The sequence below is a fragment of the Bos grunniens genome, chromosome 28, assembly GCF_055505025.1.
Source record: "Bos grunniens cultivar Pamir isolate PY7600 chromosome 28, Bosgru_T2T1.0, whole genome shotgun sequence".
In the NCBI taxonomy this organism is placed as follows: domain Eukaryota; kingdom Metazoa; phylum Chordata; class Mammalia; order Artiodactyla; family Bovidae; genus Bos; species Bos grunniens.
The window spans coordinates 22,022,337-22,049,403 of NC_141192.1; the positions used below are offsets into that span (position 1 = coordinate 22,022,337).

The following is a 27,067-nucleotide window of genomic DNA, read 5'->3' on the forward strand; positions in this document are numbered from 1 at the left end:
AGGCAACTGATATTATGAACAGAGGTCATAAAAATAACTTTATGAATTATATAAAAATACAGCTATGACTCACAGACCAGTTTTCTTTTAACTTTAAGGAATTATAACTTTAACACTGTCCTGGTTCTTTGTAAAAGAATGCTGTCTCTTTCTAATTCTGATTTCTCTTTGGGGCTATTCAATTATAAGGGAAAATCAAGTGTTGACCTTAGGCAGCTTATATAAGCTTATGAATTAAATATACAAATCTTTTTTCTAAAATCATGTTTTGGGATTGCTAAATAACAATATATAACTAAGAATTCAATCCCCCATGCCCATAACTAGATTCCTTTGCTCTCATTTCCATGTTTCTGTCAAATGTTTCCTGTTCACCCAGTATGTTGGAAAGTACTTACAATTCATGACAATGCCTAACAGAGTGCTTAATTTTTTAGTAGGTACTTGATACATGATAGTTCTCTTTTTATTATGAAAACAATGTAGTAATGTTATAAAAAGTTTTAAGAAATAGAAAAAACCCTGACCCACTCAAGCCTTTTTTAGCATCTCTGCTTTATCTTTCCCCTTACACTTACATAGGTTTTTCATAATTTTAATTGTGTGTGTGACAATTTTTCTGCTTTTGTTTTATTGAGATAAATTCATATAACATAAAATTCCCAATTTTAACCATTAAAGTACATGTCAGGGGCTTCCAGTACATTCATTACGTGAAACCATCACCATTATCTATTGGGCTAGCCAAAAAGTTCGTTTGGGTTTTTCCACAATATCTTACTATAGAACATTTTCATCATCCTAGGAAGAAACCCTGTACCCATTAAGCAATCACTCCTACTCTTTCACTCTTTCTGTTTCCTGGCAATTAATCTGTTTCTGTCCCTATCAGTTCAGTTCAGTTGAGTCGCTCAGTCGTGTCTAACTCTTTGTGACCCCATGGACTGCAGCACGCCAGGCTTCCCTGTCCACCACCAACTCCAGGAGCTTACTCAAACTCATGTCTATAGAGTCGGTGATGCCATCCAACCATCTCATCCTCTGTCATTCCCTTCTCCTCCTGCCTTCAGTCTTTCTCAGCCTCAGGGTTTTTTTCCAATGAGTCAGTTCTTCACATCAGGTGGCCAAAGTATTGGAGTTTTAGTTTCAGCATCAGTCCTTCCAGTGAGTATTCAGGACTGATTTCCTTTAGGATGGGCTGGTTGGATCTCCTTGCAGTCCAAGGGACTCTCAAGAGTCTTCTCCAACACCACAGTTCAAAAGCATCAATTCTTCGGCACTCAGCTTTCTGTATAGTCCAACTCTCACATCCATACATGACTACTGGAAAAACCATAACTTTGATTGGATGGACCTTTGTTGGCAAAGTAATGTCTTTGCTTTTTGATATGCTGTTAGGGTTGGTCATAACTTTTCTTCCAAGGAGCAAGCATCTTTTAATTTCATGGCTGCAGTCACCGTCTGTAGTGATTTTGGAGCCCCCCCAAATTAAATTCTGTCACTGTTTCCCCATCTATTTGCCATGAAGTGATGGAACCGGCTGCCATGATCTTAGATCTTTCCCTATAGGTTTGCCTATTCTGTACATTGTGTATAAATGGAATCATATGATATGTGGATTTTTGTGTCCAGCTTTTTTCACTTATCGTACCATTTTCAAGGTTATATGTGACTATACCATACATCACTATTTTTTAATTTTTGTGTGTGTTTTGACAGTAATTTTCTGTGTTGCCTTTAAAAGATTGTGACAAAATATGCATAACACAAAATATGCCATTTTAACTCTTTTTAAGTGTACAATTCAGGATTCAGGGACACTGAATGCAATTACAGTGTTGTACCAACCACTATCCATTTCCAGAACCTTCTCATCATCCTGAATGGAAATTCTGTGCTTATTAAACAATAACTCCTGATTCCTCCCTCTCCTCCTCAGCTCTTGGTCATCTCTCTTAGGTAGAATCATACAGTATTTATCTTTTTGTGTCTGACATATTTTACTTAATGTAATATGCTTTTGAACTGTGGTGTTGGAGAAGACTCTTGAGAGTCCCTTGGACTGCAAGGAGATCCAACCAGTCCATCCTAAAGGAGATCAGTCCTGTGTGTTCATTGGAAGGACTGATGCTGAAACTCCAATACTTTGGCTACCTGATGTGAAGAGCTGACTCACTTGAAAAGACCCTGATGCTGGGAAAGATTGAGTGCAGGAGGAGAAGGGGATGACAGAGGATGAGATGGCTAGATGGCATCACCGACTCAATGGACATGAGTTTGGGTAAGCTCTGGGAGTTGGTGATGGACAGGGAAGCGTGGCGTGCTGCGGTTCATGGGGTCGCAAAGAGTTGGACACGACTGAGTGACTGAACTGAACTGAATTGAATATTTCCAAGGTTTATCCATGTTGTATCATGTATCATAATTTCCCTTCATTTTTGGCAGAATAATATTCAATTGTGTGTATGTAGTACTGCATTTTGTTTATCCATTTTGTCTAATGATGGATACTTGTGTTGTTTCTGTTGTTTTTTGCGAATAATGCTGCTGTCAACAGTGGTGTACAAGTATCATTCATTTCTTTTTCAGGTTGAATGATAATTGCATTGTATAGGTATACTGCATTTTCTTTATCTAATCACCATTGAGTTGTTTCTACTTTTTGGCTATGCTTATGAATAATTCTGCTATCACATTTGTGTACAAGAATTTGAACATCTGTTTGCAGTTCTCTTGAGTAGATACCTGGGAGTGGAATTGTGGGGTCATAGGGTAATTTTATGTTTAACTCTTTGAGGAACTGCCAAACTGTTTTGCAGTGGCTGCATCATTTTACACTTTACCTTTTATACATTATACTGTCATCAGTAATGTATGGGGGTTCCAATTTTTCTACATACTAGCCAACACTTATTTTCCATTTTAAAAACTATTGTATCTTAATAGATGTAAAGTGGTACTTCACTATAAATTAGATTTATATTTCCAAGAGTTGACTCATTGGAAAAGACTGATGCTGGGAGGGATTGGGGGCAGGAGGAGAAGGGGACGACAGAAGATGAGATGGCTGGATGGCATCACTGACTCTATGGATGTGAGCCTGGGTGAACTCCGGGAGTTGGTGATGGACAGGGAGGCCTGGCGTGCTGCAATTCATGGGGTTGCAAAGAGCTGGACACGACTGAGCGACTGAACTGATCTGAACTGAATGACTAATGATGTTGAACTCTTTCTAATGTGTTTATAGGCTATTAGTATATCTCCTTTGAAAAAAGTCTTTGCAAATCCTTTGCCTATTTTTTAAAATCAAGATTTAATTGATTTATAATATTGTGTAGGTTTAAATATACAGTGTTTTGATTTGATGCACCTGTATATTGCAATATGATTACCATTACAGCATTAGGTAACACCTGTATCATGTCACATAATTATTATTTCATTTATTGTGGGAAGAATAATTAAGATCTAGTCCCTTTGAAATCTATAATACAGTGTGTTTCCTACAATCACTGTGTTGTACAGCAGGTCTTTAGGACTTATTTATTGTCTAGCGGCAAGTTTGTTCCCTTAAATAACATCTCCCCAGTTTCCCTACCCCTTAGCCCCTGGTAACCACCATTTTACTATTTTTATGAGTACAGCTTTAAAAATATTCCACATATTGGTGACATCATACAGTATTTGTTTTTCTTTGTCTGAGAAAGATATTACTTAACATAATGCCCTCAAGGTCCATCTGTGTAGTCACAAATTCCTTTGCCTTTTTTTGATCTAGATTTTTGTGTTTTTTTTTTTTTTTTTTTGGCTGTTGATTGACATAAGTTAAAACTATATCATATTGTCTATTTCTGTCACTGTGGTTATTATTTTAATGGTTACTTGATAGTCTGAGTAGATGTATTATATTTCATTTTCTTATTCTTTCTTCTCTTAATCTTCCAATTAAACATCACTTCCAGACTGTACTTTCTTATTTTATCATGTTTCTATTTTGCACATATAGTCACTCTCAAATTTGAGATATGTTCATACACCATGTTTCAAAGGGTCCTCTATAGAACACTTGTGCCAGGATTACCCAGGTCAGTTGTATATATGTGTGTGTGTGTGTGTGTGTGCATGTGCAGGGAGGGGGAATGTTGAAAATTCACATTTCTGGGCCTTGCTCTAAGCCTTTTATTCTAGACTGTGTGGGGACATAACTTGTCTTTATTTTTATTTTATTTTTTTGTGGGGACATTACTTGTCTTTAAAAACAATGGTATATATTATTTGGAAAAATACTTTGTATTTTTAATAAAGCTTCTTTTTCCCATTTATCCTATCTTAAAGATATTTCCATGCTGATGGTTAGCCAGCTATGTCATCACTTTCATGTCCCTATTGTAGGGCATTTAGATTATTTGTAATTATTCATGGTTACAAACCGTGTTGCTTGCTTCCTTGTAGTACCTGTGTCTTTAAATACTTGACAGGTTATTTCTTTGGGAAAAATCCCTAGATATGCAATTTCTGATTAAAAGTATGTATTTTAAAAAGGATGTTAGTACTTGTTGCCAAATTGTCCTTTAGAGTTGTTTTCCCAATTTGCATACACACTGGAAGTATCTTGGTATCTGTTTCTCTGCACTCTTGACTTTCTTTTGTCCAGTCTGATTATTCTCTTATATTTTGATAATAAGCAATAAATAGTTTCTCCTTGTTTTGATTAATTGACTGTTATGTGAATTATCCCTTTTGTGATAGGTAAAACCATATTATTTTCTTCTGTTAGATTATTCACTTTTTCAGGATCAGATGTGTTTTTGAATCTTTTATTTCTTCATATTTGTCCTTATTGGATGCTTGTCTTGGGTAAGCACTCAATAAATTTTTATCTGTTTGATTTGAATTCCCAGAAACAGAAGATTTTTCAACTTTTACTTCCAGAATTCAGAATGTATTATATGATTGTTAATGTTTCAGTCCCAACTACACACTGATTTTGACCATAGTCATAGTCCATCTTCACACAGTTCTTAAGTTCATTATTTTTTTTAAAAAAAGGACAATTAATTTGAATTAATTAAAATGTAGAATTAATATTTGAACACAGGTTAGTTCAGTTCAGTTCAGTCGCTCAGTCGTGTCTGACTCTTTGCGACCCCGTGAATTGCAGCACGCCAGGCCTCCCTGTCCATCACCAACTCCTGGAGTTCACTCGGACTCATGTCCATCGAGTCAGTGATGCCATCCAGCCATCTCATCCTCTGTCATCCCCTTCTCCTCCTGCCCCCAATCCCTCCCAGCATCAGAGTCTTTTCCAATGAGTCAACTCTTCCCATGAGGTGGCCAAGGTACTGGAGTTTCAGCTTTAGCATCATTCCTTCCAAAGAAATCCCAGGGCTGATCTCCTTCAGAATGGACTGGTTGGATCTCCTTGCAGTCCAAGGGACTGTCAAGAGTCTTCTCCAACACCACAGTTCAAAAGCATCCATTCTTCGGCGCTCAGCCTTCTTCACAGTCCAACTCTCACATCCATACATGACCACAGGAATTTTAATTGGCCAGAAAAAGAGAAAGGGAAAGAATTATTTAATAAGGCTCAAGTCTATAAGTGGGTTTTACATAGTTGATAGAAGGAACTGACACTGCTTCTGGATGAGTTTGAGCTGGACATAATAAAAACTATCCCAGTGTGTTTTTATTTTGTTATGAGACAAATAAATTCCCTGGTGGAGGGTAAGTGTTTTCTGAAAATCTGTCTCCTTTTTAAAGGTCCAGTTGCAGCCTTTTAATGGAAAGGGAAACTTTGAAGGGTAAGGACTGTGGTTTCTTCTTTTGTATTGTTTAAAGTGCAGCATCAAATTTAGGTTCTGGCCACCAGGAAGCTCCCCCAAATGTTCACTTATAAGTGTTACTAAAACGTCAGTGGCAATGTAATGGGATGGAGAAAATGGTGTTTTCCTGAATGTCTCTCAGGAAGAAAAGTAAATATGACAGGAAGCACTAAAACACTTGGAATGATGGGGGGCGCTAATAATGGGATATTTGTGGCCAACATGCTCCAACAATGAAAGATGTTGCGAAACTGTTACCTATGGAAGGTGTGTTCAGTTAGATACTTTCCAATCTTCCTTTGCTGAGTGTTGAGTCAGTTTAGTTCAATTGCTCAGTTGTGTCCAACTCTTTGTGACCCCATGGACGGCAGCAAACCAGATATGCCTGTCGATCACCAACTCCTAGAGCTTGCTCAAACTCATGTTCATTGAGTCGGTGATGCCATCCAACCATCTTATCCTCTGTTATCCCCTTCTCCTCCGTCCTTCAGTCTTTCCCAGCATCAGGGTCTTTTCCAGTGAATTAGTTTGGCATCACATGGCCAAAGTATCAGAGCTTCAGCTTCAGCATGAGTCCTTCCAATGAATGTTCAGGACTGATTTCCTTTAGGATGGACTGGTTTGATCTCCTTGCTGTCCAAGGGACTCTCAAGAGGCTTTTCCAACACCACTGTTCAAAAGCATTGATTCTTCAGCACTCAGTCTTCTTTATAGTCCAACTCTCACATCTATACATGACTCTGGAAAAACCATAGCTTTGACTAGACAGACCTTTGTCAGTAAAGTAATATCTCTGCTTCTTAGTATGCTGCCTAGGTTGGTCATAGCTTTTCTCCCAAGGAGCAAGTGTCTTTTAATTTCATGGCTGCAGTTACCATCTGCAGTAATTCTGGAGCCCAAGAAAATAAATTCTGTCACTGTTTCCACTGTTTCCCCATCTATTTGCCATGAAGTGATGGGATTGGATGCCATGATCTTCGTTTTTGTGAATGTTGAGTTTTAAGCCAGCTTTTTCACTCTCCTCTTTCACCTTCATCAAGAAACTTTTTGGGTCCTCTTCACGTTCTTCCATAAGGGTGATGTCATTTGCATATCTGAAGTTATTGATATTTCTCCCGGCAATCTTGATTCCAGCTTGTGCTTTACCAAGCCTGGCATTTTTCATGATGCACTCTGCACATAAGTTAAATAAGCAAGGTGACAATATACAGCCTTGACATACTCCTTTTCCAATTTGGAACCATGTTGTTGTTCCTTGTCTGGTTCGAACTGTGCTTCTTAACCTGCATATAGATTTCTCAGGAGGCAGGTAAGGTGGTCTGGTATTCCTCTCTCTTTAAGAATTTTCCATAGTGTTGTGATCCACACAGTCAAAGGCTTTAGCATAGTCAATGGAGCAAAAGTAGATATTTTTCTGGAACTCTCTTGCTTTTTCTGTGATCCAATGGATGTTGGCAATTTGATCTCTGGTTCCTCTGCCTTTTCTAAAACCAGCTGAAACATCTGGAAGTTCACGGTTCACATACTGTTGAAGCCTAGCTTGGAGAAGCTGAGTAGGAAGCACAAGTTTAGGACAAGAACTGAATTGTTTTGAGCAATAGAAGAGAATACATAAGTCCTCCTTGTGGCCCTTCTCCAAGCCGAGGACAGCTTCTTCCCTAAATGTTGAATCAACGCACTGAAATGGGACGTGGGTATGATCTAGGAATGGAGAGTAAGTTGAGAGTGAGTGAATGATAGAGAATTCCACTGTAGATATCTATTGTATTTAAAATGCCTTGGACACATTGAAATAGATTTATCATGATTTGAGCTGGTACTCTTTCAGGAGAAATAAAATCTTTTGAGCTGAAAGTATAGTAGCAACTTTTCAAAGAAAATTTTTATGGGCTATTTTATTTTTTAATCTGAACTTTTCTAAAACAGAACTTTACTGATTTTTAAATTAAAATTTTATTTTTGCTGTATTTATTTATTTATCTGTTTGGCTGTACTAGGTTTTATTGGCAACATGTAGGATCTTCTATCTTCATTGCAGCATACGGGGTTTTTGTTTGTTTGTTTGTTTTTTAATTCGCAGCTTGCAGGATCCTTTTAGTTGTGGCATGTGGTTCATGGGGTCACAAAGAGTTGGACACGACTGAGCAACTGAACTGAACTGTGAACTCTTAGTTGCATCATGTGAGATCTAGTTCCCTCACCAGGGATTGAACCTCAGTCCCTGCATTGAGAGAATGGAGTCTTAGCCACTTAGCTGGTAGTCTTGGACCACCAGCGAAGTCCCTAAATTAAAAATTTAAATAAATGTATGTAATACAAGTACATGGGTAATTCATTACAATTCCTGTACATTATTGTATTTTCATTTCGAGCAAGTACCTATATCACATACCTAGCCATTTACATTTTTTGGCTATGTAATGGGCAACACAGGACTGTGAACCTGCTATTTTTCCTATGTCTCCCATAAACACTGTTCCAAGTTTGGTATGTTTGCTCTCTGATCATTTAGGAGCTGGACTTGTTTGCTTAACTGTTTAATTTTAATGAAGTCTTGAGAGGAAGAGAAGATAAGGGTGTGCTCAATTTGCCATCTTTAACCTATTAATCTTTTCTTGATAAGTTATAGTGCACAGTTTTAATAGTCAGGTCTTATAGAGTTATATGGACAAATAAAAAATAATGAGAAACTAATATGTTGTGTGAGAGATTGTAAATTGGAAGATATTTTATCTAATTTCATACACTGTTAGAATATCTCCGTTATAAAACCGCTGCCCATTTTTGTATTTTTGGCTCATTATTTGTAAATAATGTAGTAAGAAATAAGGCCATTCTATCACTGATGGGCTCTGAAATGAAAGGTTATGTCTTTTTTTAAACCCTAAAGCACAGTGCATTTTTAATTAGAAGTTATATCATTAGTAAGTGCTTAGAACACAAAGTGACTTCTTAGTTTGGGTGAAATTAGTAATGCAAAGTTTTTACTCACCAAAAGATAAAGTCAACAATAGTTGTAAAAATTATGATTTTTGAGATTTTATGACACTTTCTTTTCTAAAACTGTGTACCATTCAGATATACGTGTAAAGTTTTACTTAGAAATTTTTGAAAATTTCTCTAGAACTACTGATAACATGTGTGAAGTCAGAGTGGGACTGTCACTCCAAGAGAGAGGGGAGAGTAGATGAAGAGACAGGTGGGTTGGGGAGACCAATCAAATTAAATACTGAAAGGTTTTGCTGAACCAAGAAGATGCCGGGATTCTTGGCCTCTGGAGAAGAATTCAGTCTGGGGCCAGAGATGAGGCTTGATTGCTCAGAGCTCTTGTGTAATAGTTTTATTAAAGTATAAAAGGGATAGAGAAAGCTTCTGACATAGACATCAGAAGGGGGCAGAAAGAGTACCCCCTCACTAGTATTAGCAATAAAGTTATACACTCTTAATTAGTTATTCAGTTCAGTTCAGTCGCTCAGTCATGTCCAACTCTGTGACCCCATGAAAAGCAGCACGCCAGGCCTCCCTGTCCATCACCAACTCCCAGAGTCCACCCAAACCCATGTCCATTGATGGGTGATGCCATCCAACCATCTTATCCTCTGTTGTCTCCTTCTCCTCCTGTTCTCAATCTTTCCCAACATTAGGGTCTTTTCAAATGAGTCAGCTCTTCGCATCAGGTGGCCAAAGAATTGGAGTTTCAGCTTCAGCATCAGTCCTTCCAATGAACACGCAGGACTGATCTCCTTTAGGATGGACTGGTTGGATCTCCTCGCAGTCCAAGGGACTCTAACAGTTCAAAAGCATCAATTCTTCAGCGGTCAGCTTTCTTTATAGTTCAACTCTCACATCCATACGTGACCACTGGAACCATAGTCTTGACTAGATGGACCTTTGTTGACAAAGTAATGTCTCTGCTTTTTAATATGCTGTGTAGGTTGGTCATAACTTTCCTTCCAAGGAGTAAGTGTCTTTTAATTTCATGGCTGCAATCACCATCTGCAGTGATTTTGGAGTCCAGAAAAATAGTTATTAAGTGAATCAAAAAAATGTCTGGAAGTTGTAAAGACCTTACTAGACCCAATCCCATAATTTACATTTTAAGATAACAAGATTAGCCAGAATGTTTTTTTTTTTCCCCCAGAAACTGTCCTCAAGCAGGATACATTATTGTTATATAATCCTAAGGAATGTAGAGGAAAAAAAGTTTGTCCTTTCCTCCTACTTGAGAATTCCAGACCCCTCTGTCCTTGGGGACCCCCAGAGTTCTAATCAACCTGCTTAGTAATTGACTCTCTCAATACATTTGGGAGTTTAGCATTGAAGATTTTTTGGCCATTGGGTTTATACATAAGAAATGTAATATTTTCCTTTTAAAAGTTTTCTTCCTTTTGTAAAATGTCAGGAGCAAGAATCTTAAAAGGACATGGACATTGTGAAAGTTGTCTTGCTGATTTTTGTTTTTGCTTTTATTATTATTATTTTTTTTACTGAAGTGAAAAAGACAAAAGAAAAATTACTCACTTTATTATTATTATTATTTTTTTGCTGTGTTGGGTCTTCGTTGCTTGACAGGCTCTAGTTGTGATGAATGAGGGCACTCTTGGTTGCAGTGCGCGGGCTTCTCACTTCTTTTAATGTGAGCATGGGCTCTAGAGCACAGGCTCAATAGTTGTGCATGGGCTCAGTTGCTCCGCGGCATGTGGGATCTTCCTGGACCAGGGATCAAACCCGTGTCTCCTGCATTGGCAGTCAGATTCTTTACCACTGAGCCACCAAGAAAGCCCCCAAATTAGCCATTTTAAAGTGAACAATTCAGTAGCATTTAGTACTCTCACAGTGTTGTGCAACCATCACCACTTTCTAGTTCTAAAACATTTTTATCATCCCCAAAGATTGCCCAATCTTAATATGGACACATTTTCTAGAACATAAACTGGTACACTGGCTTCAAAATTTGTTCTTAATATATCAGCCACCATGGAAATAAGCCAAATTATTATATTCTGACCATGCAATTCCTTTAGAGCTTCACTTTATACAGTTTATAGTTTTCTTATCAGAAAATCTCAAAAGGATATTAATGTCCTTCCTTCCTATCATGTTCTTTGAATCCAGTCATGTAGAAATTAAATCAGAACATAGTATTCAAAAACCTAGAATAATATTTTATTTACTGTTTTTGTTTTAGGATATTTAGAAGTGTACTGCTGTAGGACTTTGAAAATGCAGGCTGCCCAGTAGGCAAATCTCATAAAGAATGGTTCATTTAGCAAATAAGTTAATAGATCTGTAAATGTTTTAGCTTTTTTACCAGCATGTATGCTCTCATTTGTCATATGCTGTAAGATGATCATCATTGTCATTCTGTGATGGAGATTCTCCTTTGAACAGGGCTTAAAGTGGGTAGAATTTTATGGAGAATAATTTCTGGTACCATTGTAGGGGGTGGAAGAGAAGGGAATAGGGAAAGGGTCAGAGAATGCTTTTATCTTTTTGTTTTCTCCTAAAACTCTATTTTTAAAAATTGGATATCTTGCCTTCAAATTTCTGCTTTTCTTATTATCTAGCTGTTTATTTTGTAAATGAGATTTAGAAATGAATAAGGAAGATTGAAAGGAAGAAACGTTCTCTCTGGAAAGCAGACTCTCACCAGCTTTGGTTAGTCATGGGTAGCAGTTAAGCCAAATTTGTTGTTTTATTCTATCAATCAAATATACAGCTAGTCTCTTTTTCCTGTTTTAGTGTGGAATAAAATACCACACAACTAATGTATACCTGATAAATCTATGTAACTATGGAGATTTATAAAAAAGCACAAAGTTTAATTATATTAATTATGGATAGTAAATTAAATAGAAAACAATAAGCAAAGTAGTATAATAAAAGAATAAGTAAAATAAATTACATTTTAATTAAATTATGTATATAAATATATATGTATATGTAATAATTATAGTAATTATTTAAAACAGTGTTTCTTTAAGTGTGGGTCCCAGACCAGCAGCATTGGCATCACCTAGGAACTTGTCAGAACTACAGTATCTATTGATTCAGAAATTCTAGGGGTGGGATCCAGCAAGCCCTGTTTTAATAAGCCCTCATGGTGGTTCTTTATTTATTTTTAAACTGTGTTTTAAAAACATTATTTATTTGGCTGTGCCAGGTCATAGTTGCAGCATGCAAGATCTTTAGCTGTGGCATGTAAACTCTTAGTTGTGGCCTGTGGGATCTAGTTCCCTGATCAAGAATTAAACCTGGGCTCCCTGTATTAGGAGCATGGAGTCTTAACCACTGGACCACTGGGTGGTTCTAATACAGGACTCACATTAAAATTTGGATAGTGGAGAACTATCCTACTACACCATGCAATGCAGGAGACCTGGAATCCATCCCTGGGTTGGGAAGATCCCCTGGAGAAGGGAAAGGCTTCCCACTCCAGTATTCAGGCCTGGAGAATTCTATGGACTGTATAGTCCACGGGGTTGCAAAGAGTCAGACAGGACTGAGCGACTTTCACTTTCACTTTTACCCTATTATTCACTGATAGAGTGCCCTCCAGTGTTTTTGCCAAAACTGCATTGACAAATTACTGGCCTTGGCCTAGAAATCCCGATGTAAAGATGAAAATAAAAGAATTTTTTTTTGTCTTCTAAAATTGTCCTCCCTCAATATTTCTTTAAGGGTTTTTTCTTACACATACTTTTACAAATTTTAGAAAATATGATCTATATAATTTGAAACTTTGGTCTTTTTTGGACTTACATTATGGAATAAAAGTACTTTGTAAAAGTCATTAAATAGTATGTTGTAAACATACTATTTAAAGACTGCTTAAAAGCTTAAAAGTTCATAATTTCATTCTCTTTATTTTCCACATTTGTACTATGGAAGGTTATCTTTTTAGAAGTTGAGATGAGGGAGCAGTTCCTTGCTTACAATATTATTTTGTATCTACTTACCAATATCTTCTCGTATTGTCAAAAAGGCATAGACAATTTGGTGAAACTGTAAAGTAGGCAGTTGCTGGTGCTTAAAAATGTTAATTTGTTACAATTTTGTGTTTTCCGTTTCATGTCTTCTCCTTTTGAGACCTCCTTTTAGGCTTGTATACTTCCTGTCTCCTCAGTTTACTGACCCTTTTGCTGCTCAGTGCCTTTTGGATTCGTTTCTTCCATTAAATATTTTCACAGTCTCCCTCAGGTTCTATCTTAAAACCCTTAAAGGCAGGAATTTAGAGACTATGATAAGTAATTGAAAAGGTACTTAACCTACTTGCCTTGGATCTCAGCATAAAGGTGCTTGCTTACTTAAGCATAGGGGTTGATGGAGGACCTGTGGAACCAGACAAACCACCTCTCCATTTACTAGTTTTCTGTCTTTGGGAAATAAATACCTTTGAGTTTAGACTAGCTCATCTAACAAACTAATAATCTAACAGTATCTAATTGATAAATGTGAGCATTACATTATACTTAAATTAGAATTTATACATATGAGCATTACATTATAAATAAAGTGCTAGGATAATGTCTGACAAATTCTCAATAACTATTAGATATTACTTGGAGAAGGCAATGGCACCCCACTCCAGTACTCTTGCCTGGAGAATCCCATGGACGGAGGAGCCTGGTAGGCTGCAGTCCCTGGGGTTGCTGAGGTCGGACACGACTGAGCGACTTCACTTTCACTTTTCACTTTCATGCATTGGAGAAGGAAATGGCAACCCACTCCAGTGTTCTTGCCTGGAGAATCCCAGGGACAGGGGAGCCTGGTGGGCTGCTGTCTACGGGGTCTCACAGAGTCGGACACGACTGAAGTGACTTAGCTTAGCTTATTAGATATTACTATTAGAAGCACTATTAGAGTTTGTTTAACTCTAGAGCCATCTTTGTACAATCGCTGAAATTCTTGGTTTTAGCTCTTCATTTTTGTGACTAATAATGTTTAAGTTATTTACATTTTACGTTAATGGAAAACTGGCTCTACTTTTTCCTACAATGATATTTAACCTTTAAAATTTAAATTTTTATGGAAAAGGTGTTTTAAGAAGGCATTATCTCAGATTCCTATTTTCTTCTTTTTAAAAACTCAAACTTATAAAAAAACTCTCTCAGAGGAAGTTATCTTTGGTAAAGTAAGTTTATTTTTATTGTCATTATAATATTATAGCTTTCCTAGAAATTTGCAGGGGAAAGCATATATTAGTGTACTATTAATTATAAAAGACACTTACTCCTTGGAAGGAAAGTTATGACCAACCTAGATAGCATATTCAAAAGCAGAGACATTACTTGGCCAACAAAGGTCTGTCTAGTCAAGGCTATGGTTTTTCCTGTGGTCATGTATGGATGTGAGAGTTGGATTGTGAAGAAAGCTGAGCACCGAAGAATTGATGCTTTTGACCTGTGGTGTTGGAGAAGACTCTTGAGAGTCCCTTGGACTGCAAGGAGATCCAACCAGTCCATTCTGAATGGGAACAGCCCTGGGATTTCTTTGGAGGGAACGATGCTGAAGCTGAAACTCCAGTATTTTGGCCACCTCATGCGAAGAGTTGACTCATTGGAAAAGACTCTGATGCTGGGAGGGATTGGGGGCAGGAGGAGAAGGGGATGACAGAGGATGAGATGGCTGGATGGCATCACCAACTAGATGAATGTGGGTGATGGATGTTGGTAATGGACAGGGAGGCCTGGCGTGCTGTGATTCATGGGGTCGCAAAGAGTCAGACATGACTGAGCGACTGAACTGAATTATAAGCTTATTTAATATTTTTTTTGTAATCTGTGAATGTGCTTAGTTCTTAGGTATTATAACTTAAAATACTAACTGAAAAATAAAGGAAGTATGATTAAGCTTTATTCTTATATTGTATAATTTTGGGGATTTTGGACATATGTTTATTGACTCCAAGAAAGCTGTTTAGCATGAGTTACTCACTTAAGTGATTATATTTATATTTATCTGTTCTCTCCATGTGCTGAGTGAGCAGTGTGCAATACTTTGGCCTATTACATTTATTCATTTACTTATCGACCTTTTATTGAGTGAATATTATGTGTTAGATATCATGCTTGGTCCTAGGTGGATAAGCATGGGTAAGATATGATAGAGTTCATTTCTTTTGTGCAGAAATATGTGAATGCATAATTTTGATGCAATATGCTAAGTTCTATAATAGAGGTATATAGAAAGAAGTATGTGGTTGGTACACTTAACTTGGCATTTAACTTAGTTGGGGAACAAGGATTGATGGTTGTATATGAGGCCAATCAATTAGGTAAGACTTATCAAAGGAAATGTTTGTCTGAACTAAGCCAAGTTCATAGTAGCCCAGGCTGGTATATCTGAGGGAACAGAGAGCAGAGTATAAAAGGAGCACTATTATCATTTGTAGATGACATAGGAATCAACCAAGAAATGTAAAACTAAGGAAAGTTCTGTGAGATTGCTAGGTATGAAATCGGTCAGTCAGTTAAGTAGCTCAGTCCAGTCCAACTCTTTGCGACCTATGGACTGCAGCACACCAGATTTGCCTGTCCATCACCAACTCCCAGAGCTTTCTCAGACTCCTGTCCATCGAGTCGGTGATGCCATCCAACTGTCTCATCCTCTGTTGTCCCCTTCTCCTCCTGCCTTTGATCTTTCCCAGCATCAGGGTCTTTTCTAATGAGTCAGTCCTTGGCATCAGGAGGCCAAAATATTGGAGCTTCAGCTTCAGCATCAACCCTTCCAGTGAATATTCAGGATTAATTTCCTTTAGAATTCAGTGGTTTGATTTCCTTGCAGTCCAAGGGACTCTCAAGAGTCTTCTCCAATGCCACAGTTCAAAAGCATCAATTCTTTGGTGCTCAGTCTTCTTTACAGTCCAACTCTCATATCCATATATGACTACTGGAAAACAGATATTAATACATATTAAAAAGCCTTAATATTACGTATTTCCACAGCTTTAAAAAATATTTACCTATTTATTTGTGTGTGTCAGATCTTAGTTGCACCACAGGGGATGTTTCTTGTGGCCTTTGGGCTCTCTAGTTGTGCCATGCTGGCTTATTTGCTTTGCAGCTTGTAGGATCTTAGTTCTTTGACCAGGTATTGGACCTGCGTACTCTCCTTTGGAAGGCAGACTCTTAATCCCCCGACTACCAGGGAAGTCCCAATTTTGTGCCTTTTGATAGTGATTTCACTATTTAAAATGATTCCCACATATATATAGTGTTCAAGCCGCTCTCTAGTGTTCTTAAGTGCAAGGAGCCTGTGATGTGTTTTATGGAGAAGATATTTGTGTTACAGAAGCTTTTTCAGATATGAGTTATAGGGCTACTGGTCAAGAATTCAAATGGATTTCATTCTGCAAATGAAGGAGGAGAATGTCCTCAAATTCCTTGCCGTAGGAGCCGACTTCGGTGGCACCAACCTTGACTTCTACATGGAACAGTACATCTACAAAAATGATGGCATCTAAATCATAAATCTGAAGAGAGCCTGGGAGAAGATTCTTTTGGCAGCTTGTTCACTGTTGCCACTGAAAACCTAGCTGATGTTGGTGTCATATCTTCTAGGAACGCTGGCCAGTGAGCTTTGTTGAAGTTTGCTGCTGCCACTGCTATTGTTGGCTGCTTCACTCCTGGAGCCTTCACTAACCAGATACATGCAGTGTTCTGGGAGACATGATTTCTGGTGTTTACTGATCCCAGGGCTGACCACCAGCCTCTCACAGAAGCCTGTGTTAACCTGCCTACCATTGCTCTGTGTAACACAGATTCTCCACTGTGATATGTGGATATTGCCATCCCCTGCAACAACAAGGGAGCTCACTTACTGGGTCCAATGCAGTAGATGCTCACCTAGGAAGTTCTGCCCATGCGTGGAACACCCACGGGAAGTCATGCCTCATCTCTGCTTCTACAGATATCCTGAAGAGATTGAAAAGGAGGAGCAGGCAGCAGCTGAGAGGGTGTGACTGAGGAGGAATTTCAGGGTACATGGACTACTTCCGCTCCAGAGTTCACTTCTCCTCAACCTGAGGTATTGGACTGGTCGCAAGGTGTGCCGGTGCCTCCTGTGCCTGTTCAGCAGTTCCCCACTGAAGAGTGGAATGCTCAGCCTGCCGCTGCACGCTGGTCTGCTGCTCACACTGCTCAGGCCACGGAATGGGTAGAAACAGCCACTGAGCGCTCTTAAACTGTTCTTCCCCAAACTCTTAAAATGGAAATTGGGTTGACAGAAGATAAACAGTTGTAAAAAAAAGAGAATATATTAAGTAAGATGCTTTTAACAGGAGCACACATAAAACAAGAAGTAAATATTGATCGTAGTGGAAATATTGTGACCACAGACTCACAGTAACTGTATTTCTCCTAGGAGCAATGGTTCAGTAGTCACTAGTTCAGTGTTTATGGTGACTTTATAGCATAATTAGTGCCAGTCAACTGTATATGTATGTCCAGCATCTAGTCAAAAAAATAAAAAAACATACGAGGAGATTTAGTAAAAATAATTCACTATTAGGAAATGGCTAAATTGGTGTTGGAGGGCTGAAAATCAGGAAACCAGAGGGAATACAGGCACAGCTATCACCCTTGGGAGAACAAAGGCAAGAAGAGGCATTCTTAAAACCTTCAGGCTGGTCCAGTGGAGCCAGGCTCAGCTGTCTGAGGAAAGAGTACTGTTGGGATGAAGGATACAGACAGGACATTTCTGGGACAAAGGAGCTGAACCTGGAACAGCTGTTGCTGATTCAAGGAATGAAGAACCATTGCTGGGCTGAGCTGTATGAACAGCAAGGAAATAGGAAAAAGCAAATTCCACCTACTCTCTTGCCTTTGAGTGTCCGTGGAAGAAGCTAACAGAAAACCAGCTGGTGAAGGAGGGCGTGCTGAGTTCCAGCTCCAGTATCACAAAGCAATAGTAGATTTGGAGCTGAGAGTACTAAAATTTTGGGTTTGTTGGTTACAGTAAGTAACGCTATCTACAGTAACACTATATACAGTAACACTTACTACAGTAAGTATTACTACAAGAGTTTTTGTTGCAGTGTTTTTCTTTTTAATTAATTAATTTATTTTTGGACCGATCAACCAGTATGTGGGATCTTAGTTCCATGACCAGCAATCAAACCTGTGCCCCCTGTATTGAAAGCATGGAGTCTCAGCCGCTGGACTGACAAGGAAGTCTCCTGTTGCAGTGTTTTTTATTGTAGGGGAATTGAAGACAAGCAGAGTGTCTATCACTATGAAAGTGTTGTTCAGTCGCTCAGTCTGTCTGACTCTTTGGAACCCCATGGACTGCGGCAGGTCAGGCTTTCCTGTTCTTTACCATAGGGTATGGGGAAATGGACAGTCTTAAAAATTGGTTGGAGGGTGTTTTGAAGGAAGCTTGCTGGAGAAAGAAGAGCATGGTTTGTTCTTGTTCTAGAGACTGGCAAGTATTCTGGGTATCTATATGCTTTTACCACTGAAAGATAACCAATCAGAAAAGAAAAATTTCTTCTCCTTAGTATATTTATATGCTTTTATTTTGGAATTGGTATTTGGAAAGACAGGAAAATTGGGAGAAAGAAAAGTCTCTTGTCCTTAGAGTATATTAGACAGGCAGATATTACTATTTAAAAGCAATATAATAAATTAATATTTTTATTAGGTGGGTACATAGTTAAATGACTCACATAGAGACTGTAGACCCATTGTCTTATCAAGTATTATGTGCCCTGAGAGATAAAAAGTTTGAAAATAAATTGTAGTTGGAGTACAAATGATATAATTTTATAAAAATAGAATATGACTAATATGTGTTACTTGTTTATGTTAATGGAAACCTCACTTGAGCACTAGCAGACCACAATGTACTGTATATTTAGAAACTTTCCCAAACTACACTACAGGAGAATTTTTAATTGCTAAAAAGAGATTTATTGCATTTGGATACAAGTTTGACCATAGTGGAAGCAGCTGTTTTATGCTAGAACAGGAGCAGCCTTGGAATTGGTGATTTATAGCATAAATCCTGGAAAAGTTATCAGGTTACCTCTTTAAATGGGGTATGGGAAGAAAGAAGCTAAAAACTGGACGGTTGGCCAAACTTCTGTAGCAGCTTCCCAAACATCTAGTCCTTTCAAGAGAATTCTGGGAAAGGGAAAGCCCTGATTTGTAGTGTTTGACAGTTTTTGTGCTGTGAATACTCCTAACCATGGCCATTTAAAAATTACCTGCATGAAGTCAGTAAATGCAGAATTGGGATTAGATGCTGGCAGTCAGTTCTCTCACCTGTAACTTCATCTTACCCCACAATAGGTGAGATGCCACATGCAACTCACCAGCAATTGGCTCTTATTTCCATTTGGCCTTGTAGTGATCTGATTCAAGAGTATCATTCCAAGGACCTGCTTTCTTGATTTCAAGTGGCTTAAAACATAAACCAAGTATCAGCTATACCAGAAACTTCTGGTTAGCCTAGCCCCTGCTTCCCATCATGCCTGTGGAAGATAGTTCCTGGCAGGCCATTAACACCCTCACATTGTCAGTGTCACACCACACATCTTTCACTGTCTGCAGTGGGGCTTCTCCAATACCACAGAGGAGAGGGGGAACCCATTCCAAGCCTTGACTTGGATTCTCCCTGAAAGCAAAAGCCTGAGATAAGGACTTGTGTCTAGGTAGTTTATTTAGGTGGTAGCACCAGGGAGCAGTGATGAGAGACTGGGCAGGATGAGGAAAAGAGAAAAAAATCTTATAAACTTGCATTGTCAGAGTCACTACTGAGTCCAACTGTGACTTGATACAATCCACAACCTTCTGAGGATTGTGTAAAATGCCCCTTAGAATTCTCTACATGGGAGTCAACTGGAGGGAGCGGTTCTTCACCCTCACTGGTTGTGTCTTAATCCTGGACACTCAGTCCTGGGAACTTCTATGGATATGCACATACTGAGTGGGTTCCCCCTGTCCTCTCTGGTATTGGAGAAGCCCCACTGCAGACAGTGAGAGATGTGAGGTGTGACACTGACAATGTGAGGGTGTTATGGCCTGCCAGTAACTATCTTCCAGAGGTGTGATGGGAATCAGGGGTGAGGCTAACCAGAAGTTTCTCATATAGCTGATATTTGATTTATAATGTTTTAAAAGGTGGATTAAACATTTATTCACAGTGAAGCTACTATTTAGGATCATGAGATTAAACTTCTTATCAGAGTACTGAAAAAATGTTGGGAGAGAATGTAGTTATTTTCTCCCTTCTCTTTCCTTTTCCTCAAGTAAAACTCTGGGTTATACAGTGTTTCTGTGTCGTAATAAACCCATAGAAAGGATTTTGATCAAGTTCATAAACACTGAATGTACATGAGCAAATACATTCATTTATCTAATGAATACTTAAAATTAGTTTTTTGGCATAATTTCTGAGACATAAATTCCTAGTTTGCACATGGTAAGTGTTAATATTCCTGTATTTGACAATCTGAATTCTGAAAATAAAACATTAGACTCTTATGTTTGTATTACTGAAAGGAGTAGCCCACCCAAACAAGGATCATTCACATCTAGGTGCCATATAGTAAAGGTTCTTCTTATTCAGCTGACTATAGGCAAAAAGATACCTATTCCTAAGAATATGTATATGAAAAGGGTTCTTACAGCTCAGGACATGATAAGTATTTGCACTGATTACTTGAGAAGAGCTAAACCTATATTATGTGAAGAATGCCTACCCCAAACTTTTTTACCTGTATAGATTGTAATGTTTGCAATCTACAGCCTTAATCAGGTCCTGTTTCCAGATGAATCTACCTTGTAGCTAGAAGCCAGAATTTTAGTCCCATATCTGGTGTGCCTGTGTGAAGCCTGAGCAATTTTGTGTCCATTGAATCATAGCCTTCCATCTAACTTTCCACCATGTTCATTTAATTTAGGTGACTGGGTTTCTGCCCAGAGTGCTTGACTGTGGCTCTAACTTATGCCTCAGGTTGGGTGATTTTTGTTGAACCACCTGAAATAAGGCATTACCACTACCTAACATAGAGTGACATTGCTGGGTGGAGACTCCTGCTGCAGTTTCCCACTCTCTAGATTGTTGGTTCTTAGATATTGTATATTGTAACTGGTCCTAACTAAACACAAGTTAACTGTATTTCATTAGGCCACCAAGCTACTTCGATTGGGCTCAGCTCTTTATTGTTGCTTGGTTCTTTCTCTTGTATTTGCTCACTGCTAAAATTGAAATAGAGCCTGCTTAAAATGTAATATGAACTGTATACCATTTACTACATAGTTAAAATGATTAAAAAGTTACTATTTACTTGAAAACTTTATGTTGTTAAAATTTCTATTTCAACACCTGTATTATAAAATGAAGTCTCATATTATTTTAGGTACCTAGATTGCAGTAGCTTAAATTCCTACTGCCTTAGTGCCAGAAATCAGCCTCTGAATGTGTTTCTGGGTTACTTTTGAGTCATGCCCAGAGCTCTCTCAGCTGTGTTTAGGAAGAGGTCCATCATGTTTTCCTGTTTCAGATGCCTTGCCATACTGCTGCACTGCTGCTTTTGCTTTTGTTTTCCAGGTTGATATTCCATCTAATTCAAGAAATAGACCCTTTCCTTAATTTTCTATAGGATAGCATTTTAACTAAAGTTTATAGAAAGAGGCAGGAAAAAGAAAAGACAGCACATCATAATTATGACAGTTACTGTGGCTATGCTCAGAATCCCATGGCCATGAAAATGATTTTGATTGTTTTCAAAGCTGCAAGAGCAAGTTGTTTCTAGAACTATCAATACAAGATGCTTTGGTGTTATAATATAGTCAAGGGACTGATAGGGTAGTTAATTAATAAAAGAAATGTCACCCAGGATGTCTGTGCTGGGAATTTTCATTAACAAGTTGTAAAAGAAATAACAAAGTAATCAATGAACTAAAGCAGACATGATTGACTGTAATTACTGTGCTCGTTAAGGTTATTGACTAACAGCAAGATGAGCTGTCAGAGTTGAGGCATGGCACTCTGAGAAAATTAATCAGAACATTCATTTTAGCCCTTCTGTTTTCACCAAGGCAGTGAAGTTAATGTGTCAGTTTTAGTAGTTCAGAAATAGTTAAATCAAGATTTAAAGTTTTAGCATCCACATATTCTGACTAGCATCTAAATACCATATTTGGGTTTACACAAAGTGAAACAGAGGGAGAGGGAGAAATTAAGTGGTAAGTATATAAAGACAGCAAGCAGGACAACTATAGTTTGTATCAGGTAATAGCTGTAAACATGGAGAAGCAATGGGTTTGAAGGATATTTGAGAAATAAAATTAATAGCATATCATTTTATCATGATGCTGACATCTTTCATTTCTGTATCAAGGCAAATATAACAGGAAATTTTCTTGGTTACCTCCTCCTTCTAGAGCTATTTCTTCTTCATTTGAAAGCCAATAGCTATTGATACTTTATCTTGTATAGTTAATTTTCATATGCCATGCCATTAAGGACATTGCCATTGCCCCTGGCTTTTATTCCAGTGGTGAAAACAGAAAAAGTAAACATATAAATAAATATGCAAGGTTGTGATAAGTGACTAGGGGCAGTGAGATAAAGTAATCAGGTAATACCTCTCTGAGGGATTATATCAACGATGAGAATGAGGCAGGCATGTAAATAGCTGGGAGAAAATGATTTCAGGCAAAAGAATAGCAAGTGCAATGGCCCTAAAGGAATACGCTTGGATGTTTTCTGAACAGAAAGTGTAATTGAAGTCAGTGAACTAGGGGAAACAGTGCTGTGAGTCCAGTGGGAGAGGTTGACAGGAGCCAGATCATGAAGGGCCTTGTAGATTTGGTAAACAATTTTCCTTTTGTGCTATGGATAATAGGAAGCCATTGGATAATTTTATGCAGGAGAATAACATGACCTAAACTGTCTTATGAAATATCATTTAGATGCTATGTAGAAAATGGATTGCAAATGCCTCAGAATACTTGGGGTAGGGGAGACAGAGACAGGTGGATGTATTCAAGATAACTTTTGGAAATAGGATTTATGGAAATTCTTGATGGTTGTAAAGGAAAAGACTGAATGAAAGATGACTGCAGGATTTTGGCCTAAGCAATTAAGTGATGGTGCCGATTACTAGAGTATGAAAGATAGAAATAGGGTTTTTACACCTCTCTATCCCTTAATTTTTTTAAATTATAATTTAAAAATTGAGATATAATTGACCTACAATGCTATGTTAGTTCCAGGTGCACAACATATTGATTTGATATTTCTGTTATAATCACTGTAAATGAGATAGGTTTGAAAGGAAAAATCAAGAACTCTTTTTTGGGTACAGAATGAGTTTGAAATGTATGTTTGCTATGCAAATGGAAATAGCAGTTGGATATATGCCTCTGGGTTCATGCGAGAGGTCTGGGTTGGGGATACAAGTTTAAGAATTGTTAGCCTGTGAAGGTGTGACTGTTGAATGAATCAGTTAGCTCAATTCTTGCATTTCACTTTGCTCTGCTACACCTCCCTTTCTCATTCCTTAATGACACATTGGTGGGTTCCATAATTTTCCTGCCATTTTCAGTGCTTTAAGGCCTGCTTAGTCCAGTTTGAAACTTTCATCTTCCAATTTAAATCTCATCTCCTCCCTTTCCTCCAGCACTGACCAGATGTCCTCTTGAGGGACCTGAAAGGAGGAAGGGGCAAGATGGACTTTTCCACCACTTCTCCTGCTCTGATATCTTCTAGAGGAGATGAGTAGTTGGCCTAATTCCTCTAATTTTTCAAGTCCCCCAACTTTTCCTCTACTGGGGCTGAGAAGGAAGCATAAAATGCTTTTCTTAACTGATTTTCAGTAAGCCCCAGAGTGAGATGTCTGTCCTCAGATACAGAAAACCCCTTAGCATGTGGTGTACACAGAAGGCTTCTTTTTCTTTCATTTTGAGCCTTAGTTGCCAATTCTGAGCAATAAGAAAAATTCCACTCAGCATCCTATTACAGATCTCATTTTTAAAACGGTCAGATTGGATAATGTAATCCCTGAGGTGACTTATGGATTTGGCCACATGGAGGTTGTGGATAGACTTTAAAATGGTCCTTATGGCATTGAAGGTGACAGAAGTCACATGGAATGGGTCTGTAGAATAAATGAGAAGTGAAAACACAGGTATAGGGCAAGCAACTCGGGGACGTGTTGTGATGAAGGCAGCAGAGAACTTGGGAGGAGCAGCTGCAGAGATCTGTAAGGTGAAGCTGATGTTTGTTCGATGTTTTAAAATTAAAGATAGTGGCCTGACTTTCTGCCAAGACAAGTAGAGAAGGGATTATAATGAAGTACATGAGATAACAATGAAAGAGCAGAGTCCTAGCAAAGGTAGGAGAAGAAGGGATCCAGAGCAGAAGAGGAGAGATTAACCTTTGGTTGGAGGAAGAGTACAGCTTGAATTGTAATAAGAGAGAAGGCAGGACTCGAGTGGGTAGATTTGTAGATTTGATGATGAGAAGGTAGGGGCTGTCTTCCAAGATGGCTTGTTTTTGTGAATGAGGCAGGAGAGTTGGTTAATAGCTAATAACAAGGTGGGTAGAAAGAGAGAGTGGGGTAAACATCTTTTTGCTACAGTATACAAATGTTGAAATAGGAGCAGATTCATCTAAAACACCCAACAAAGTCCCAGAACTATTTATCACATATTTTTGGAATAAAATATCTTTAATTATCACAAACTGAAAGTATTCTTTACTTCAAATATCATCTTAAAAAGGTGTGACAGAGGCGAGGTGAGGTGAACAACACAGAGGCTATTTGGAATGCTGGAATGAGAAAGGATTTTGGGTGGGACATTCCAACTGCCATCTTGTGTTTAAACTCCATCTAGGTGCCTCTCCTTAGTCAATAAAACAGGAATTAGGAAAAAAAAAAGTGTTATAGCTGTTCAGAAAATTACATATTTTTAGGTCTCAATCTGAAAGCCAATATTTTAAGGTGTCATATATAGAATAAAATGGACTCATGGTTCATGCAAAAGCTACTTCCATTTTTTAAGGGATTTTAATGTAAAGAAGAAACTGTATTCCATTCTGATTAAAATACTGATTATACCCTGAAAGCCTGATTTCCCAGGAGGGACTGCTGATAGAGATTGAGGTGTTTTCTTTTTGGAGGCCTCCCTTCTGTTCTTCTAATCTAACTGGCCCCTAACACAGGGCTCTGCGTCAAGGGGCTCCTCAGTACATGCGGTTGAGTGAGTTTGTCTGGGGCCAGCCCTGATGCCTAGAGCCAAAGATACCCTTGATTACCTCAGAAGGATTTCTATGATGGCTCTGATTTATTCTTATTTCCCTTTTTATCTAGCTCCCCTATCCTTAACCTTTGTTTGCTTGCAGGAAGAATGTGAGCCAAAATTTTGAAGTTTTAAAAGTATAAAGAAAGAAAACAAGTAAATAGGGAAGGATAATAAATACTGAACAAGACTGGGCAAGGTGACAAGATGGAATTACTGTGAAAATCTGGAAGGGGGCCAGGGCACAAAATGCAGTGGCTGTGTAGTTTACAGGAACTATTTAGTGTTCAGCATGCTTCAGTGATCACCCAGAGAAAGCCAGATTTTTCCGGTTTTGTTTGCTACCCTATAGTTTGCTATGGAAATCTGACATAGGTGATCTGTATTTTCTGTCACCCAACTGATATAAATATAGACTGTGGGGCCTCTGCTCATCAAATCTGACGTGATTTGAATTGCTAGGAGGAGGACCTCTTGTGGCTATAGTGGGAAATACTTCAGCTGAAACCTGTCTTGGAGGCTGCAGACATTTTTAAGAGGGAATAAAAAAACACACAACTTTATAGAGCTCTTTAAAATTATATTTCACTATTTATACTATTTAATTGCTTTTATTATACCAAGTAATATAATTGCATCTGTATTGCCTCTCTGAGGAGCTCATTGTAATTTGAAGCACTTCAGATTTGATCCATGTAAAATCACATATCCCCTGAAAAGTAGATAGAAAGAATAGGGGTTTTCATCTCTATTTTGCAGATGGAAAGGAGAGGTACAGAGCAGGTAAGTAACTTATCTGTGGCTTTAAAGTAGGAGCAGGCTGGCTTATAAGAGAATTTGGGTATCTAATCTTGGGCTCAATTCAACAGTCTGTGTTTAGAAAACATTCATTATCAAAGCTCTAAAACAAAAACTTCTATTTTGCAAGTGAAAAGTGATTTCTTTATTCAAGAAAAGATGGATTGAGAGACATAAAACTTACCCTTTGTTTTCACTGTGAAAAGAGGCTGCTCCTAGATTCTCCAGGGGGAAAAAGCTGCTTAAAAAAAAATCTGGGGAAGACAGTATGTTAGCAACTAAGAATCGTTAGAGAAATGTAATGTCAAGTGTATGCACATTTTAAAGGAAGCTACATAAAAATAGTTATTTCACAGATTTTCCTAGAAATCATATAAATGAGACCTCTTTCATAATTGATTCTCTCTGACAATTTGCAGACCTTGCCTTTTCCTCTTAGCTCCCTAATATTTGTTCTAAGAGTGCCTATAGAGCTAATAAATAAATGCCCGTGGCGGATTCATGTTGATGTATGGCAAAACCAATACAATATTGTAAAAAAAAAAAAAAAAAAAGAAACCTTAATAAAAAATTTTTTTGAATTCAGCCTTTTAAGAACAGGAATGCCAAAACTCAAACGAATAGTTCTATTTTAGGGGTAGTGACCACCTACTACTACAGTCACTACTTTTATGACTTTGGAAGAATGTCACAAAAGTGTTAATGCCTAAAAGAATATGGTACAAGTTCACGTGGGGTGTCAAGGAATAGATGAAGTGATAAAGCATAAAGCAGAGGTATGGAAGATTGTTCCGGTGAATGTTAAGATGTTGATAGTGTGGAGATTAAAAAGGGAAAGAGGAAATATATAAAAGAATAGCTGTAGGAAAAAGAAATTTTGTTGGAAAAGAGGTTTTTTTTTTTTTTTGGTGATTTTAATAATGGTTTCACCTATGGAGCTTTAGGTAAGTCTTCACTTTCATTCTTTACTAATAATTACATGGGTCTAACCCTAGAAGCACAGAGCATGATGCTTGGTAAGATTTCAGAGGAAAAACTATCTCAGATGTGACATAGAATTCTACGGTACTGAAGACATTGAATTTTACATAATTGGTTTTTGATGTGTGAATTTCCTGGACTTTCCTATTATCCCTGCTTTATCATTTTTCACTCTCAATAATTGCAGCATTCAGCTTTAATTAGATGTGAGAG

General features: G+C 38.0%; 1 pseudogene; it reads left to right on the forward strand.

The window, feature by feature from the left end:
* The first annotated feature begins 16,161 nt into the window (after positions 1–16,161).
* LOC147343028 (small ribosomal subunit protein uS2 pseudogene) lies at positions 16,162–17,006 on the forward strand (annotated as a pseudogene).
* Positions 17,007–27,067: the final 10,061 nt, after the last annotated feature.